Here is a 14,343-nt window from a genome sequence, read left to right as displayed (position 1 = left end):
TTTTTGACTTAAGCAGAACATTGCATTTTATTCCAAACAGTATCCCAAGCATTACCTGTTTCAGAGATTCCCAAGGAGTTATTTGGTGGTTTGTTTGTACACGGTATATAGCAGGCACTCAGTAAGTGTTTGCTGGCCAGCTTTTGTTGTTGGGTCTGGAAGTTTTCTTACAGCACTTAGCTATTATAAGGATTTAGAATTGCAGATATTGTAGATTAATGATCCTTTAAAAGCAGCAAAATCAAAAGTGAACCGAGTTTTTTTTCTTACTATGCTCTTCAGAGCTATTTTGGTTTGGCTTCAGCATCTGTTATGGAGAAGGATTTGAAGAAAGTCATATTTCATTTGTAATTCTTCCTCATCTTAGGTTTGCAGGCAGTGCCTCCAATCCCTATGGGTATCTCTGCCAGCCTAGACTAAATAGTGATGATTCTATATTTACAACATGCATCAGAGTTTAAACAACAAGAGAAGCAGGAGAGATACTTTTAAATTCTCATCAACATTTAAATACATTCAAGTTTTTTTTAAATAAATACAATGTGTGTTGAGTATCCACCTTTGCTAAGTTCCCCTGTGTGTATGCCTGCGTGTGTGTGTGTGCGCATGTGTGCACACACACTTGTGTGCCTGTATGTGAGAAAGTGGTGGAGGGGAAACCCTGGAGACTGTGTATAATTGGATTCAGTCAGCATTCTGACTAACTGTTCGTGAAAATATTATAGTTCTACCCATAGGGTGAGAACTGACATAAATATCACAGGAGCTCCTTTCTGGAAGGTTTTGTACAAGCAAAAGTTGTTTAAGGCTGAGCCAGATTGCTCAACAATATTACATATTTAGTTAACTTCTTTATTTTTTGTTTCATAGCTCCTGGGACTAGGCATTAGGACTCATTCATAAGGAGCCTCGCTATGTTTCTCTGAAGTTTATTTTACAGTAGAAGAATATTTTCAATAAATTACAGAACCTGTGAAATGCATATGTTGTTTATGGACATTGACTAGTATTTTCACTATCCTTGCAAGATTTTTACATCAAACATTGTTTTTCATTTCGAAACTATAGGTCAGACAACAGTATTGATATTACGATCTTTCTAAACCTTCTCCTCTGGCATAAGGAACAAATGGTTTCCTTTCATCCTTTGCTCTGTTAGTTCTTATCAACACCCTCATTATTTAAATGAGAATTAGCACTGTGGTCAGGGAGGACTTTATTAGGGGATCATTCTTAAGGCATAGCAAAGAAAAGACAAACATCAGAATCGTGGCCTAAAACTAATTTTGTAAAAGAAGCTTTTCTATTTAAATAACAGAGAAACTGTATACCCAAAGACCTTGAATGTTTTTAAGATTTGAAAAATAATTTTTAACTGAACTAGAAAATGACAGTAGTTCCATGTTACAAACAGAGAGGATGATCAGCGCAATTTTTGTAACTTGTGTAAGAACAAGCACGGAGCTGATGTCGCGGCGCTTGAGGACAGCCATCTGTGGATGGACCTACCCTTACCCAGCTTCGTAAGTTTTGGCTCTTGGGATCCTGGCTTCCTTATGTGGCTGGCTGCTGGGTAAACCACTCGTTCCTTTACTTTGTCCCAAGAGTTGTCATTTCTTCTGTGGGAGCATCTAATGAAAAGGTCCATATTGAACCCACAGAGCACCTGTGTACACCTGAGTAACCTGTGCTTCAGATCGTGCCAAAGCCCAGGTGATAAGCAAGGCCAATCTCTATGGCACTGAAGTGTCCATCCTGGGCCCAGGCTGGCTGATGGCTTTCACCCTTGTATGTGTTTTGCCTGTTTGTTGTTGTTGCTGTGACACAAACAAATGTGTGATTTATGTCTGAATCACCCATGCTATCTAGCCTGTAACTCTACCCCTTTTCTTTTCTGCTCAAGAAAACACTGGAGCACTCACAAGTGATTTTACCATAGGGAGAATTGGATACTTTCCAATTTACAAACCTCGGTAATTTACTACTAGTTAGAAAATAGCATTTGGCTCTCCTCACAGCTGAGATGACAGGCAGTGACTCCCTCAGCCGCTCTGCCCAGACTGTGGCCACGCAGAGTCGGAGCCCCTGAGAAGGCAGAGTGCACGGGCTAGGGTATAGAGGTCAGAGGAGCCCTCGACCACACAGCAGTTTCTTCAAGTCCTCCTTGCTCACTGCCAGCTAAGCCACACTGGGATACCTTCTAAGCCTCACTATTCCTATCTGTAAAATGAGAGAGCCAACCATCAGACACCTATAATTATTAAACAAAGTTACATCATGAAGCATTTAACACAGTACCTGGAACAGAATAAACAGTTGATACACATTAGTTCCATTATTACCTAGATGTTATTTGCTTACCTTCCCAAAGAAATGCCTTTGGCAAGTGATTATTTTATTCCAGAGACATCATATAACTAACTTCAAATTCTAAATGTTTCAAAAATTTTTAGCAGCAGGATCCACTTTATTGCCAAACAAAATCATTACAAAATGACAAGCATGAAATTTAGAGACCATAGCTAATAAAAACAACAATGTATGTCATTATTCAATAGTGTTTTGAAAGATGCTACCATTTTAAGAGTCAGTGCTTTAAAATATCTTTCTGTAGACAGAGAAATCAATTTTCTCTAGAGGTGTTTACAGTACCCATGATACTGTGTTTATTCCTGCTACAGCTTTCATACCATTAATATATAATATTTTGGTCATATATTGATGATGCTTTTTAAATTAGCATAAATTCTTAAAATTATTTTTTCTGTTGCACACGTCAAAAGTTTAGCAAATAATATGTGTTTATGTTTGTCTGTATGTGAATTTGTATAAAAATGCAGAAAACAAGACATCTGTATGTCCGTTTCCTTTTAAACTGTAAAGATGTCACATAAAATTAAACTTCAAACTAAGTCAACAGGTATTAGAATTTTTTGGATTTTTGGATTATTTGATACTCTAACTGCATTTATATTGCAGAAAGATTTCTTATCATTCTCATTACAATATCCGTCAGTAGAAGCTTTAATACACTTTTTATAAACTGACTCATTTATTTCTTCAGGGCTGTACAGCAAATTACTTGTAATAATCCTACAAATTCATTTTAACAAGACTTGAATTATGCACACATTTTCAATAAATCAAGCCATTAATTCTTTGTACATGCAAAAAAGTTTTTAAAAAGTTTTTCCAACATGTTTTACTTCAAATCACCCCAGGCAGGGACCTAGAACTATTTTGCAAAATTTCATTCTATAAATTACCTTGAGGTATCTTTTCTCCCATCTTTGTATATGTTTTGACTTTCTTTCCTGCCACTGACCTGGCTGGAAGGTCACCATCCACTGTGTCATTTCACATATTGTCACTGTGGTTCTCAGAAGTTAAGGAATCTGTTGATGCAATACAGTTAATCTTGTATTAAGCCAATTAATGGCATCAGATCCATTTTATTAAAATATATGGTTTTTAATAAAAAAATTTTTTGAACACCATGTTTATAATAAACTTTATAAATACGATATAGACAAAATGTAAAGTGTCTTTAATTCCTCTCAATTTATTCTAGAATATGTGTACTGACAGGCTATTACAGAGACCACAGGTAGATGAGACGTACCCTGGAAGGGATTTTACTCACATAAGTGGTCATGTGGGGACACAGGCTCTTAACACCTGGATTCTCTTCACAGTGGGCAAGTGATGTGGGGCAGATGAGGTGCACGGGATTGTGAGAGCAGACCAGGATGTCTAGGGCAGACTACCAGAGGAAAAAAGTAGTTTGGAAATTGTAACTTGACTTGAGGAGATTGATTTGTTACATGTCAACTGAGAAAGGCAGCTACTTCCATTGGAATAAACAAGGACTGGGGAATCAGTGTCAGGTTCAAACCCTGGCTCTATCATTCCTAACTACAATATGATGTTTATATTATTATAATGTAATTTTAGTTGTTGTATTGCTTTCACCAGCCCATCCCAAATTTACAGGGTTTGGAGTATCAAATAAAAGCTGACTATTAAAAAAAAAAGTAAAATTGGAGGGTTTATTATTAGTAAACAGATTTTTCTATCTTAATAATATAAAAACTACACATAACTGCTTCTTGTAGATACTTTGTCTTAAAACTAGCAATGTAAGTTGTTTACATTTTATGGGGTTTTTTTCCATTTTAAGATGAGTTTATCAAAGAAACAGTAGAAAAGTGTTCTCACAGTGGGGGTAAAAAAAAAAAGGGGGAATCAGGAGAGGCTGGTAAAAGGGTATAAACTTTCAGTTCTAAGATGAGTAAGACTGGAGGATATAATGTAAAACACTGTGACTATGGCTTGTAACACTATTGTATAATTGAAATTTGCTAAGAGAATAGAACTTAAATGCTCTCACTAAAAAAATAAAAATTGTGAGCTGATGGATATGTTAATGGGAGGGGGTAAATTTCACAACATATATCAAATCACTATGATGTACACTTGAAAAATCTCAATTTTTTTTGTCAATTATACCTCAAAAAAGCTAAAATAAATTTGAGAAAGACTCGAGTTTAAACATGAAAAGAGAGATGAGTAATATTGAGAATCCTTCAAAGAATCTATATTTAAGACAAAATCAGTACTTTACAGAATGGTGTATAAACATCAGCTAAAATATGAGGCATTCTTTTTAATTATTCTAAAATATTATCTTTTTTTATTGTGATTTATCTTTCTGGTGAGACTGTGCTCTGTGGACAGAGCCAAAGTCACAAGTACCAGAGTGCAAGGGCACTCTGGTCAGAGACCATCAGCTCCACCCTGATGTTGACAGAAAATGTCCGCTCCTCTGTCATTTCTTCCTCTCTCTTCTTCCGAAGTCTGTGCTGCATGTTTTATTCTCTGTCATTCTTCAGTTCGACAAATTCCCACCATTGACTGCCTTCTACTTTCCTTCCCTATTGACTTTTGTCTCCTGGACTCAGTAACAAGAGTATAGAAAGCAGAAAGAGCACAGATAAGTTATTTTGCCATCTTTTATTTAAAAAAAAACCTCAAAACATAATCTACTCTATTGTTACTTTAAAGTTTGTTTACAATTCAGTCACTTAACATAATTGAATTTATATAATTTTAACTAATTATTAGATTAGTTTTTCAAAACTTAGTTCCTTTCAATGGCATACATGGTTATGGGAGATTGCTCGAGGCAATGGTCATAATTTATCTTTAAAATACTATGTAATGTTCTTTTGGTAACAGCTAAGTAATTGCTAGCGTTTAAATGCCTGTGCACTCAGATATACATTTTCTACTCTGCAGCAGGAGAAATACTGGAAAATTCACATTTAGTTTTGGGGGGGACTACGAAATGGAAATTATGTATAACCATTCCTCTTATTCAACCACAATGGGTGTGGATCACTGTTTCATAACGGTCTATTTGTAGGGTCCAGAACACAGTCTCCAGTAAGGGAAACATAAAATACAAGCCATCATGCATAACCATAAAGTGGACGTGTTTATTTTTGTGTAATACAATCAACTTAACAAGAATTTTGAGCCATTTTGTGAAATGTGGCCACTATTTGCTTCTACTCCAAGTCTTAATGTTAGGAGCTCCCTGCTTCTTACCCAGCTCTAGTTTTATACATGGCAAGAACTTGGTAAGTTGTCACACATTCGTTGGAATGCTGTCCTATATCATTCAGACCTTTACTAATTTGCTCATGTCTATGGGCTCCGTTCCTGCACCTAATTAGAAGGAAATCTGGGGCCAGAAGTCAGGGACAGCCTCAGGGATCTGTCGACAGTGGTGCAAATGCCATGCTTTCTGCAATCCCCATTACTAACTCCAGGGAAGTTCCTTTTGGCCAAGGAGGGAATTTTCCTTGCATTTTCTCAATCCTGTGATGAATCCAGGGGACTTTGTAAATGTGCTGCCCCCACATTTGCTTGCTAACTCCAAATCAGTGCGGCTGTCATGACCACACCTTATGAAACTTGGTCCTACCACCTCTGTGTTTGGCACGAACCCACATTGTTCCTTTTGGGAAGTTCCAGGGCGCCGTGGCCCAGACTTTCTGCTGGCCTTGTGCTGAGGGCACTCCCCGGGCCACATTTTGCTAGGCAGGTCTCATTGCCTTGTGGATGTGCCTTCCAAAGTCAAAGTCTTTGTGATGAGTGTGGTCGCCCATGAAGGTTGCTACTCAACTGAAGGATGGAAGGAGGAGTGTTCTGACCTTCTGAACAACCATTTTTGGCTATTCAATCTATTCATCTCTTTTCTTAAAAATAAAAATACCCATAGGGAATAATCAGACAGCTTTCTTTCCTGCTGGAATCAGATCCAGTGAGGTGACAAGTGGCTGTCACAAGTGAAGGGTTTTGATTTCAAGGGTGGGTTGATGAGGAGAGACAGGAGCTATAGAATCTGGGCAGTGTGAGAGGGGAAAGCCCCAAGCTGCTAGTGGCCCTACAGGTTGGGTTCTAACTGCCTGGGTGTGGAAGGAAGCTGCCCCCTCTGTGAAGCTTGGGCGTGGAGGGTGGTAAGTCCAGTGAGATGGCTTTAAAGATAAATGGGGTAATTGTGTTGTTTCTCTGGTCTTGTGGAGACAGTTCTCAGGGTCTTGTGCTTTATCTCCAAGCCAATCCACCTCCCAGAGCCTCACCCAGCTGCCATGTCAACTCATGAGAGATAGTAGGAACCCAATACATGTTTGCATTGCAGACCAGATTGAATTTATGGCTTCCGAGTCATGATGTTTGTCCTTCAAAGGCTAAACAGCAAAGAGAACCCACAGCAAGAATAGATTGTAGCACTGATCCACGGAGACTGGAGGATTTGCCAGTGTGAGGGGGATAAATATTTTAGCTCAACAGGAAATGTACTGTTAAAGATTTGCCTATTTTGTTCTGTTACAGTGGGGAAGCAAATTTATTTCATGCTCATGATTTCTCATTTTACTGTTCATAGTTGTGTTTTTTTTCACAATGATATGATGTAATCATGGTAATATTTTCCTAGCATTTTGGTGCCTGGAGTGAAATTGCACAGAGTATTCCATGTTGACTTATGCACTGAGTTCCAGATTTCTCACTTAACAAACTTCAACTTATAAAACAATTTTTCCTAAAAGGGCCAATAAGTTCTGAAACACCAAGTTACACCAAGTTTTTTGCTTTAATCTGAGACAACTGGTCAGCAGGGTAATGCAAGAGAAATTAATGAAGTCTTTACTTATTTACCAGATAGACAACAGTTTAGGGCTTATTTCTTGGCAGCTGTGTTTGTATCTTTAATCCGCATGAACCCTGCATTGCTTTTCATGCCAAGGCTCTTTTCCAAATCACTGTTGCCATTGACCATCCAATCTACTTCATAATTGTTCTGCAAGTTTTAAAGTGACATCTGCTCTGGAAATAGGCACTTGAAAACTTTAAAGTCAAAGGAAATGTACAAAAGAGAAAGCGGCTGATTTGGATTGTCCTGAGTAAGATGGTATTCTCCTTTGATGAGAGTATCTACTGGTATTATCATGACACACATGAAGACTATGAGTCTTGGGTTAAAATATGAACTGCATATTCTGAGTCTAAGTGTGAAAATTCTATCTGAACTTAGGTTCCTGGCTATTGAGCCAACAATCCCAAGTCCAAGCTTAGTATTTCCAGTACATGATCCTCAGTTTCAAGAGACAAGTGTGCGTGGTCTCTTCTTATTTCTAGATGCTACAAAATGAGTCTTCTTGATGGAGACTTAAAGGTAAAGAAGGAAAAATTTATGTCCTTGTCACAGAGAGATCCAGCCATCATGTGACTTCTGGAGCTAGGGCTCAGTGGAATTAATAGAGATAAAATGAATGAAACTGAAAGATTGTTCTGACCCTTTTACTACCTGAACAACTAAAATAAATATTTTTTTCTTAAAATTATTACAGTAATTTACTAACACCATGGACGTTCAACCATTCATAGGATTTGTGGTGTCGTAAGGAACAAAATGCAGCATGTCTCTTCATCAGTGTTATGTCATTTCCAGGGTCTTTTCTTTTTTCTTTCAAAGGTGATTTCAGACAGACTCATGCAAAGATGTTTGCACTTTCCTACACTGTGTGTGGTCTGTCCTCTGGCTCTGGAGACCCGTGGTGCATTATAACCCATTTTCACACTCAATACATTGTACATTGTCCTTAATTCAAATTTTCTGGACTTTTGGTAATCTTACCCTGTTGTTTCTCTGATACTTCTAGCATTTCTCATGTGAATACTCATTTAAAAAAACATACATGCAAACTTATCTCATTTAATATAACTGTGTTATAGTCCTTCTCCAAATGGAGGCCTTATCCACTGGAATATCTTCTCTTTCTCTTCTGGAAAGAATGCCTGAAAATCTATGGGTCTGAATAAAATTGGCTGGGAAACCTAAGGCTGAACCTTTGCATAAGAGTCTTCAGGAAAAACACTTTGATGAAGAGTCTCTGAAAGCCCTTTATACTTTATTGAGATACTCATTTCTTTAAGTCACCAAGGCAAACTTTGTTCAAAGCTCCTGATAACTTTTCCAGACAAGAAAATTGCTGTAATAGCTATGGAGGGAAGGTCACATAAAGGGCTCTGATTTGGAGAGCATCAGTAAAGGATTTGCTCAGCAAGGATCTAAGGTCCTACTTACATGGCAGAATCCAGCAGGGAATCCTAATTTATCCCATGTGGTCCCTTCATCTATGTGCCTACCGTTGATCTGTGTGCACACTATTTTGTTTGCTTGATAATATTATCTTTCATTACTCCACACTGCTCCGGCAAGTGCTGAGGACAACTCCGCAGCCACTTCTATCCAGTGGGTCAGATCTTAGCAAGCTGGCTGCTCATGCACAGTTAGGTTAACTATTGCTTCTTGGGTCTCATAGGCCTGGATTCTTGGCTGAAGCCACAACATAATGAAGCCAGTCAGATGACTGGAGACAAACCCACCTCAACACCCACAGAAGAAATGGTACTCTGAGTGGACTTTTAGGACTACCTCTGTTTCCACCCACATAGCCACTGAACACAGGCTGTGAGGAAGTGCGATCAGATATTTATTGTGTTTTATCCCCAATGGTTTTCCTTCTCACTGTGGATTTTTTTCAGGGAAAGTATATGTAAAAGTTTCATGAGGTAGTCTATTATATAATATGCCACATAAATAATATCTTCTTTTTTTTAAAGCTCTTTCATCTAGATTTCCACTGAGAATCCCATGCTGTATAATAATTACTTTTTAAGGATCTACAGCTAATGTACCCATAAGTATGTAGTTATATATGTATATATACGCACATATAGTTAACATGTATAGATATGATTTCAAAGGAGAACGTTCTAATTACATTTGTAAATTGAAGGCAGTAAAAGAAAGTCATTTAGCTAAGTTATTAAAGAGTGTCTGGGTCACAATATAAAGACCACTTAAGAAGTATTTATTGAGTGAATAAATATCATCTTTGGTGGGGATGAAACTAAATATAAGCATTTCTTTTCTCAATTGAAATTATTCTATGGTGTTTATTTGATAATGTAGGAAAGCTTTTATGCTTGGATAAACATTGAGGAGTATATTTGCAGAAAGAAAAAAAGCATTCTACTTATTAAAGTGATTCTCAAGGATCTGGAATTTCACAGTATCTCCCAGGATAAAACATACAGAGGCTATTACTCGAGAAATATGACCAACACTCTCTAAGTTAGACATTTACTGAAGAGTTTGTTTTTGACATTAAAACAAAGAAAACACACATCTAACAAAAGAAGGCTGAAAAGCAAGCAAACAGAGCACAAAAAAACTGATTTATTAATTAAACTATTTCTGTGTCCTCTTTTTAGGGCACTTCCACTAAGCTTTGACTGCAGATGACAAAAAAAATTAGAAATTGGAGATTTAACTGCCTCCCTGGTGTAATTTTTACAAATGTGCTATTTTTATTGGAATCTAAAGATTTTGCATAAAAAAGAATCTGAAATGTGAACTGAAAGGTTTGACATTGGAGGTATATCTGGCAAAGTGCTTAGTGCCTTTAGGCATGGATTATTCCCCAAGTGAATGAATGAAGGGATGGCCATGCTGCTCCGCTTCCATTGCATATAAAATCCAGTACGGGCTGCTGCCAGACACCATCTGAATGTGGGGCCTGTCATTCACCCAGGGCATGCTTCCAAACCTTGGACATCTTCTGTGTCCTCACGTCCTTCTCCCACCATGCCACCTCTTAAATTCCTCCAGCATCTTCCTCTCCTCCAATCACCTAGCCTGGGCCAGGAGCACCTGCTATGCTTGCACTGGACACATTGCTTTTCCTTCATAGCACAGATCCTGTTTTGTAATGATATACTGATTTTGATGTCATTTGAATCAATGACATGTTCCTAGACAGTAAGTTCCATGAAGGCAGGTGTGATTTGTTCACTATTTTATCTCAAGCACTTATGTAGACTGTATGAAATACATATTTTAAAATGGATAAATGAATGAGACATTGTGATATAATGGTCCATTTGCGTGGCCCCTGCCTCTTAGCTGGCCAGACCCCTTACAGAGCAAACTCAACTGTAAGGACTGCCTGGAGTGGTTCCTGAACCCTCCAGTTGGCACAGACAGCCCTGAACACATTCCTACTGCTGTGCCCTTGGTGCCTGACACATCCCCTCGTCACAGCTGAGGAGGGCACCAAGGCCTTTCCCTGCTTGCAGGCCATGAAAAGGCAAGCCTCATGCCAGGCACATTGCTTCCTAATGCTCCTAAAGCCACAGGTACTCACAAGAGGCTCCCTCTCCCCTCTCTGTGCACGACTTGCACCTGCTTTTGCCCAGAAACCAGACTTCTTGCAATTTATTTCTTCACTGGTCAGATGTCAACCCAACACCACCGTCATGCTCTTTCCCTTTAATTCAACATTATTAAGACAAAATAATAATAGTAAAATTCCTTCCTTCTACTGTAATAAAAAAAATCCCACATTCATGTCACTGCATGCAAGCAGACCCCCAGAGAGCCAGCCTCTCCCACCCTGTACTGTGAATGACAGTCTCATGCTGAATCTCTGTGTGGGCTCCCGGAAGCACACTGTAACACCATCAAGATAGCAGAAATCCCACCACAGTCTTCAGTGTTAACTCTTCTCCTTCCATATCTCCAGCAAGGACACTCACTCAACTAAATGATGTAGCAGAAACCAAGCTGTGGTGGAAGAGGGTCTGCAAAGTTCCCCACTTACTACGAGAGCATCATTCATGTAGTTCCACTGTCTGAATTGTGATGTATTTCTGGCCTGGTCCTGGGCACTTCTGGTGCAAGCAATGCAATAAAAGGGAAGGATGCTGAAGTTAGAATTGTTCCTGCTGGCATCCTGACTCCATCACTTTTTACTATTCACACCTTGGAATGCTACTCAGAACACATTACCCTCCATTTCTTTATATATGGCGAAGTTAATAACCATCATGCTCGGTTATTGTGAGGAGTCAGTCCTGCTGCACAGGTGAAGCCCATGGCACATAGTATGCCCTCAATGCTCCATGATGACCGGTGGTCAGTCTTCTTTTACTAAATTAGTATTTTGGGAAATTTTACGCAGCTTCTCCCCCAATCCTGCTTGAGCTTTCTGTCTTCCTTTTCTGTTTATTCATATGACCACCTTAAATATAATTCTTCATTTCCCAAGTCAAATTAGGAAATTAAATTTGTTGTATGGAAGAAAAGTTATGTTCTGGGAATCTTAAATTATATATCTCCATATGCCGTTGAATATACATGGAATACGTATAGGCAGTATCAGACAAATACTGTATAAAATGTTCAAAATGCAGTCTGCTGTTAAAGTTCAGGACCTCCTCTCAAGGCCAGTGTAAGTATACTTTCTGAGGGTGGCAGTCAGCCCTACTGTCATCCCCTGAACCAGCTCACATTAGGACAGACGTCAGGAGAATTCCCAAAGACTCTGGAAAAAGTGGTATTTCTGAAGAGATGTCTCCATCTTGTCCAATCTCAACCATTTCACAGCCTAAGGATTATTGAGATGAGAAGACAGAATGGTATCATGTTGGGCAGGAGAGGACACATAGACTTATTTACAAGGTTGGTTCATTATAGAGGACAAATAGGCATTTCTTAGTGGCTTATGGACTGATCTGTACTTCGCTCAAATTTAAAGATTGTGTGAAAATGAACAGTCATAGCCTATCTCTTGGAAACTTGTTCTTGTAACCCAGAACCATGGAGGGGTTTCTGGATTTACCTTATAAGAGGTAATCTGATGCTTCACTTTTTGAGAACCTAAGCATTTCAGAGTATGCTACTTACCTTGCACGAGAGAAGATGTTCACAATGCTAGCACATTGAATTTCTAAATTATTCATTTGGAGTGATTTTTGTTAAAATTTATTTTCTGCTAATTTTCAGAAACCATAAAAATAGTCTATAATTGGGCATTCTATTTCTGCTAATGGAGGAAAGAAAATTATGGAACAATGTCCCTCTGGAACATAGGTGCGATCATTCTAAACAAAATTTGAATTTAGCAATGTGCAAACAGGGTGGTACATTATGACCAAGTAGAGTTTATCCTAAAAATGCAAAGTTGGTTTAATATTTAAATATTAATCAGTTTAATTTATCATATTAACAGAATAAATGAAGACAATTATATAATGATTGTAGATATGGAGCAAGCTTGTAGATACAGAGCAGGCACTTATTAAACTGTATACCCATTCATGATAAAAACCTGCAGTATACTACAATAAAGAGGAACTTCCTTAATCTGTAAAGAATATGGATTAAAAAAACATACTACAGCCAACACTAGAATTGAAATGCTAGACATAGCATTAGTGAAATGTTAGACACCTTCCCCCCAAACCAACATTCCGATATTCACTCTCATTACTTCTATTCAACATATGACTGGAGGTTCTAGCCCATGAATTAAGGGAATAGATATACATAAAAGGCATAATGAATGGAAATGATTGGAAATTATTTTATTTGCAGATGATGTGATGGTTTACACAGATATGCTAAGACATCTCCAAAGCAGGTGTTAGGACCTATGTTGAATTCGGCAAGGTCACGGTTGACACTCAGTCATCAACTATATTTCCATATACTCGTAGCAAGGAATTGGAGAACAAAACAGAAATATTCCTTACACAAAATAAAATACTTAAGAATAAGTTTAGGAAAAGATACATAAAACTATTGCACTGGATGCTACAAAACACGACTGAGAGAGATTTCAAAAGCTCTAAATAAATGGAGAATAATAATCATGTTTATGGATTGGAGGATATATTATTAACATACTTATTTTCCTAATTGATTTACTGGTTCAACATAATCCAAAACAAAATTCCAGTGAGTTTTTCACAGACATATAGTCCATTGGAGTCACCAGCTGTTAATAGTATTTAGATTCCTGAGGTCATAAGGAATCCAGCCATCCTTTACACAGGCTTCTGGTGTCCTTTCTTCCCAATCAGAGCTTTGTGGACATGTAGAATGACACCTGCAACTGCAGCCTTGATAAGACAGTCAATTCTTCATTTTCCCAAATAGCAAATTGCAAGTTAACAAGGGGTAATATTCTTTACCTTCAAGTCTTTTGATACATTTCCTGCCAAGTCAAGTACACAGTTTGCCTTTTTGTACTTCTATTTGGGCAAGCTGGAGGTTTAATTAGCTTTCCAACCAACCAAATCTGTGCATTAGTGTCTCAACCATGTTGAAGTGTTACTGTGGTTTCAAAGAAGCTATTGATTCTCAAGTGGTGGGTTTCGATTGAGTTGATTGTTTAAAAAATCTGGAAAAAAACTGGATTTTAATTGTGATACAGAAGTTATAGTAACAAACATTTGGTTTTGTACAGGCATTATTTTCACTCCAGTGGATAAGCTCAATAAAGGTCTCAAGTACCCTAGTGGGCACTTTAAAAAAAAAATAGAGCACCAAATTCTAAAAGATATTTGGGAGTGCAAAGAACCAAAGAAAACCAATGCAATTGCAAAAAAAAAAGTTGGAAGACTTAAACCATACTATATGAATTTAGTTTTTGACATCTTTAGAGAGTACTGGTCAGATATTTTATATGATGTCCTTCCATTGGGATGTGTCTGATGTTTTGGGGAGGAAACCCACAGACGTACTGTTTCCATCACATCATATGAAGGTTACTTGCTATCAACATGATTTATCACTCTTCATGTTAACCTTGATTATGTAGCTAAGGTAGCATTTGTCCATTTCTGCCTTTTTTAAAAAAATTATTTTTATTTTTGAGAGAGGGAGAGAGACAGAGCCGGGGGGGGGGGGGGGGGGGGCAGGAGAAA

At 38.0% G+C, this 14,343-nt stretch overlaps 2 long non-coding RNA genes across 2 annotated transcripts in view; both read left to right on the top strand.

Annotated features, from left to right (window-relative positions):
- The window catches only part of LOC144244733 (uncharacterized), a 34,771-nt gene extending 31,656 nt beyond the window's left edge, over window positions 1–3,115 (top strand). Inside the window, exon 4 of the long non-coding RNA XR_013339042.1 lies at window positions 871–3,115. This is a non-coding gene — a long non-coding RNA (uncharacterized LOC144244733). The remainder of the gene's footprint in view (window positions 1–870) is intronic.
- The window catches only part of LOC144244734 (uncharacterized), an 80,746-nt gene that overhangs the window by 49,049 nt on the left and 17,354 nt on the right, over window positions 1–14,343 (top strand). The window lies entirely within an intron of this gene.

This window comes from Crocuta crocuta, unplaced genomic scaffold (genome assembly GCF_008692635.1).
Source record: "Crocuta crocuta isolate KB4526 unplaced genomic scaffold, BGI_CrCroc_1.0 scaffold353, whole genome shotgun sequence".
Taxonomy (NCBI): domain Eukaryota; kingdom Metazoa; phylum Chordata; class Mammalia; order Carnivora; family Hyaenidae; genus Crocuta; species Crocuta crocuta.
Note: the sequence above shows the minus strand (reverse complement) of the source record. Positions and strands in the feature narration are given on the sequence as shown.